A 6,188-nucleotide genomic window follows, 5' to 3' on the forward strand; every position below is an offset into this window, starting at 1 on the left:
TCTCCCTCTATGTTCTCTTCTGTTTTTGCGTTCCCCTGATCTTGCTGAAAACCATTTCTTATATTCTAGGAGATCTGTAACTCCGATTGCGCTGAGATTTTAACATGATTTTTCCCGGATATAAGATTCCTTGCGCCCGAAGTAGAGCTCCAACCGACGTATGAGGTGAGCACAACCCACCACCACGAGCCAGGCTCCTCTGGTGCACCTTGGTGTCTTGTGGGCTGTGTGGGCCTCCGTTTGCGGTGATTCCAACTCCCAAAAATCACATATATTCCAAAATAATTCTCTGTAAAATTTTATTGCATTTGGACTTCGTTTGATATGGATTTTATGCAATACAAAAACATGCAGAAACAGGAACTGGCACTGGGCACTGGATCAATAGGTTAGTCCAATAAATCATATAAGGAGTTGCCCAAAATATGTGAAAGTTGTATAATAATGGCATGAAATAATCAAAAATTATAGATACGATGGAGACGTATCATAGCTCACGGAGCCTCTCGGTGCGGATGCCTCAGCCTGCCGTGCTGCCACAATGGCCGCGTTATGAGCTCGGTCCTCTCTCTCAAGATCAAAATATCTTCTCTTACTGCGAAAATCAAAGAGAGTAGGCGCAGGCAAATATCTGTACACCACGGCACTTTGATTAAACAACAATTTATAGGTGAAATTATGGGGATCACCTTTAAGGATCTTATGACGTTTCTTAGCATCAAAGTCTAAATATTGCGTGGGTAAAATAGGGTCATAGGGCAAAGGTGAAACACCCAGCTCTCTTGCTAAGTGTGTGGCATAAATTCCACCATAGAAATAACCACTATTAGCGTTGTGTTGCAACCTGCGTGCAACAATCGCTCCAAGATTATAACTTCTATCACTGGTGAGAGCGGTGCGTATGAGGCTCAAGTCTGGAGCACAAAGTGTACTACAATCTTGTTTGCCTACAATACATTTTCCATTAAATAATGCAAAGTACTGAATTGCGTGAAAATTAATGCTCTTTATTCTACCTTGCGTCACTCCCCTAGTCTCACCATAGCAAAGGCTAGTCAAAATGTTTGGAACTCAGATCTTGGTGGTTCGTCAAGCGAACCCCAGAATGGGATTTTGAAGTGGTGAGCAAATCTCTCTAAAGATATGGTAGATCTTGTTTCATACAGTTTAAATGACACCCTAGACTCACGGGGATGGAATTTAAATCCTTTGACAAACGATTAAGTGAGAGTGTGGTGTTGATTGCACTTATCTGAAATGTAGGGACCGAGACCGGCATTGTGAACATATTGCTCAAATTCCTCCTTAGTGCCCACACTCACCATATAATCGTCGCACGACCATAAGCATGTTTTGGTGGCAGCATCTCGTATGGAACTTTCACTTGGTTCAACATAAGACCGACGAACGGAACTGTCACTAGAAGATGCTCTTCGAGGATCTCCTCCTCGAAGAACTCCTTCCAAAGAAGTTCATCATATTCGCGTACAATTTTCTGAAAATTTCGAAGTAACAAAATTTGTCAACAAAACTTAACAATATTGATAGCAACTACTCATAGGGATGCATAGAGGCCATAGCAAACATTCAAACTACTTAGAACTCTAAGAATTCAACATACAAGATCATCTACAGAAGTACCAAGAGTAGCTAATTATTCAAAATATAAACCACGAAAGCAAAAAAAATTGGACAAATGGAGGAGTCACATACCAAGCAACAATCCCCCGAAACAGTTTCAAAAATGGAGCTTCGAGCAAAGAGATCGAAATCAGTGGGTTTGAGAGCAAGAACACAAGAGAGAGAGAGAGAGAGCAATGGTGATTTTTTTCTGGAGGTAGGTGGTGATGTGGGATGAAGAGATAAGTGAGGGGGCCCATGATACGTGTCCAATGTATCTATAATTTTTTATTATTCCATGTTGTTATATTATTAGTCTTGGATGTTTTATAATCATTTTATAGTCATTTTATATAATTTTTTGGTACTAACCTATTGACATACTACCAAGTGCCAGTTGCTGTTTTCTACATGTTTTTTACATCGCAGGAAATCAATACCAAACGGAGTCCAAATGCAATGAAACTTTATGGAGATTTTTTTGGACCAGAAGACACCCAATGGGCCAAGGCTCCGCCTGGGGGGTGCTCCGACGGGAGCACAACCCACCAGGGCGCGCCAGGAGGCCCAGGAGCGCCCTGGTGGGTTGTACCCCCCTCGGGTGCCCCCGGACCGCCTCTTTGCTCTATAAATGCCCCAATATTACAGAAACCCTAGGGGAGTCGACGAAAATCAATTCCAGCCGCCGCAAAGTTTAGAACCACCAGATCCAATCTAGACACCATCACGGAGGGGTTCACCACTTCCATTGGTGCCACTCCGATGATGCGTGAGTACTTCTTTGTAGACCTTCGGGTCCGTAGTTAGTAGTTAGATGGCTTCCTCTCTCTCATTTGATTCTCAATACAATGGTCTCGTGGAGATCCATATGATGTAACTCTTTTTGCGGTGTGTTTAATGGGATCGGATGAACTTTGAGTTTATGATCAGATCTGTCTTTTTATATCCATGAAAGTTATTTGAGCTTCTTTGATCTCTTTTATGCATGATTGCTTATAGCCTCGTATTTCTTCTCTGATATTTGGGTTTTGTTTGGCCAACTTGATATATTTATCTTCCAATGGGAAGAGGTGCTTTGTAGTGGGTTCGATATTACGGTGCTTGATCCGAGTGACAGAAGGGGAACCGACACGCATGTATCATTGCTACCAAGGATAAAACGATGGGGTCTATCTTTACATAGATAGATCTTGTCTACATCAAGTCATCGTTCTTATTGCATTACTCCATTTCTCCATGAACTTAATACACTAGATGCATGCTGGATAGCGGTCGATGTGTGCAGTAATAGTAGTAGATGCAGGCAGGAGTCGGTCTACTAATCTTGGACGTGATGCCTATATAATGATCATTGCCTGGATATCGTCATGAGTATTTGAAGTTCTATCAATTGCCCAACAGTAATTTATTTACCCACCATTTGCTATTTTTCTCGAGATCTATATTATTTGCCTTCACGATCTATATTATTTGCCTTTCATTTTCAGATCTATTAAACCAAAAATACAAAAATACCTTGCTGCATTTTATTCTTATTCATTTTATTTGGCGTTCGATCTATATATCTACTACAATTTCTTCACGCCTGTCTTGCCAATTTCTGGCATCGTTACCCAAAAGGGATTGACAACCCATTTAATATGTCGGGTTGCGAGTGGTTGTTATTTGTGTGCAGGCGCCACTTACGTGTTGTTTCTTGGTTCTCCTACTGGTTTGATAACCTTCGTCTCATCACTGAGGGAAATACCTACTATCGCTGTGCTGCATCATCCCTTCCTCTTTAGGGAAATACCGACGTAGCTTCAAGCCGTATCAAAAGGAATTTCTGGAGCCGTTGCCGGGGAGGATCTTCAACATATACCAGGTTCCTAACCACAAATCTCATCTCCTCGCAATTTACATTATTTGCCATTTGCCTCTCGTTTTGCACTCCCCCACTTCCCAAAAATTTGCCGTTTTATTTGCCCCTTTTTCGTTCGCCGTTTTCTCGTCAGATCTCATGTTTGCTTGTGCTGCAATGTGTCTTCTGTTTGCTTGCATCTTTGCTTGCTAAAAATCAATTGATACGGATCCTCATCCACTTGCTAATCTTTTGAAGAGATCCAATTATGATGAACCCATTGCTAGTGCATTGAGTTCACTAGATTATCTTTATGAAGTTTTGCTTGAGATTCGTGAATCTGAAAATTGTGACGAAGAAATTTATGAAGTGGTTCATGGTAGCTCCTTGAATGAAAAGCATGATTGCAATGATTTTACTATAAATTCTATTAATGTCAATTGTTCTAATAATATGCAAAACCCCTAGCTTGGGGATGCTAATTTTGCTATGACCACTATTTGTTGCAATGATCATGATTGGGGTGATTCTTCTTATGATCTTGAAATTTTATTTAAGCGTCATGGTGACTATGTTATTTGCAATAATTTTGAAAGTGGGTTTGGAAGAGTGTCAACTTTAGGTAAAAATAATCCCACATATTTGGAGAGTGTTCAATCTTATGATTTTTTTGATGAAAGTGGGTTTGGAGAGGTCATGACTTTAGTTGATGTTAATCCCACTATCTTGGAAGATCATAAATTTTTTATGCATGTGGATCATGAAGAGAAAATTTTATATGATAGTTATGTTATTGAATTTGATCATGATCCTACATATAATTATTATGAGAGAGAGTAAAATATGGTTGTAGAAATTTTCATGTTATTAAATTTCCTCTCGTTATGTTGAGATTGTCAATGTTTTATTCCTCTCCTTTGCGTGTGCTAGATATTTCTTGTCTTGACAATTTTTTTTCCTATAAAATTCCTAAGCATAGGAAGTATGTTAGACTTAAATGTGTTTGTCACATGTTTCATGATGCTCTCTTTGTGTTTCAGTTATTATCTTTCGTGTGAGCATCGTTAAAATCTAATGCCTAGCTAGGGGCATGAAACAATAGCGCTTGTTGGGAGGCAACCCAATGAATAAAATTTATTTTTGCTTTTTGCTTTCTGTTATTGAGTGTTTGCACAATTATGCTACTTTTATGATTCTGTTTTTTGTGTTTTAATTAGTGTTTGGGACAAGTAAAGCCTTTAGGATCTTCTTGGGTGATAGTTGTTTGATCTTGCTGAAAAACATAAACTTTTGCGCTCACGAAAACAATTCTCATTTTTTAACAGAGTGTGATAAATTTCCAATTATTTTTGCAGAAGATTAATATCCAAATTTCTCAGGCCGTCCTAATTTTTCGTAATTTTTGGAGTTTCAGAAGTATTCGAAATATCCAGATTGCTACAAATGTTCTGTTTTTGACAGATTCTGTTTTCTTTGCGTTGTGTGCTTGTTTCGATGGCTCTATGGTTTTATTTGATGAGTTTTTTCCATAGAAAAGTTGGAATACAGTAGATATAATGCAAGAACAAAATATGAATTGGTTTGCTACAGTAATTATAGTAGTGATTTGCTTTCTTTTACTAAGGGATCTCACGAAGGTTTTGTTAAGTTTTGTGTGATCGAAGTTTTTAAGTTTTGGGTTATCTTACGATGGATGAAGGAATAAGGAGTAAGAAGAGCCTACGCTTTGGTATGCCCCGGCATCCCAAGATATTATCCAAAAGAGAGCAAGAAACTAAGCTTGGGGATGCCCCGAGTGGCATCCCCTCTTTCTTCTGACGACCATCGTTATTTTACTCGAAGCTATATTTTCATTCGTCACATACTATGTGTTTTGCTTGGAGCGTCTTGTATGATAGGAGTCTTTGCTTGTTTTATTTTATGTTCTAAATCTTGATTCCCTGCTGGACACACCTATTTGAGAGAGCCAAAATTATGTCATGAATTGTTAGAATTGCTCTCTATGCTTCACTTAAATTTTTATGAGCTATGGGCTTGCTCTAGTGCTTCACTTATATCTTTTTGAGAACAGTGTGCTTTAGTATTTTTGAAGAAATGCTCTCTCACTTCACTTAGATTTATTTGAGAGTTAGTAAAATTTTCAAGAAATTCTCTCTTGCTTCACTTAAATTAATTTGAGAGAAAGAAATATTATGCTCATGATCTTCACTTATATTTGTTTGAGCTTACCAAAATCAACATATCAAAATTAGTTCCAAAGTGATAGATATCCAAGAAGGATATAATAAAAAATCATGAAGATCATTGGACAAAATAAACTTGATTCTTAGTAATAGTTTTGAGATATGATGATGTGATATGTGATTCATCTTGATGAGTAGTTATGCTTTAGTAAGAATATTGGTTTTATGGTTTGTGATTCCCTATGCAAGCACGAAAGTCAATAGTTATGCAATGAAATTATATCCTACTTGTGGTGCATTATTTGGTGTTAATTATGCTTAATGCTCGCTTATGAGATTATCCGTTTCTTGGTTGGTCGCATTAAAAAACATTTAAACCAGTTTTGCCACATGTTGTTATATTATGAATCTTAGATGTTTTATAATTATTCTATAGTCAATTTATATCATTTTTTGGTACTAACCTATTGACATAGTGCCATGTGCCAGTTGCTCTTTTCTGCATGTTTTTTACATCGCAGGAAATCAATACCAAACGGAGTCCA

This window comes from Triticum aestivum, chromosome 6D (genome assembly GCF_018294505.1).
Source record: "Triticum aestivum cultivar Chinese Spring chromosome 6D, IWGSC CS RefSeq v2.1, whole genome shotgun sequence".
NCBI classification, from domain to species: Eukaryota; Viridiplantae; Streptophyta; class Magnoliopsida; order Poales; family Poaceae; genus Triticum; species Triticum aestivum.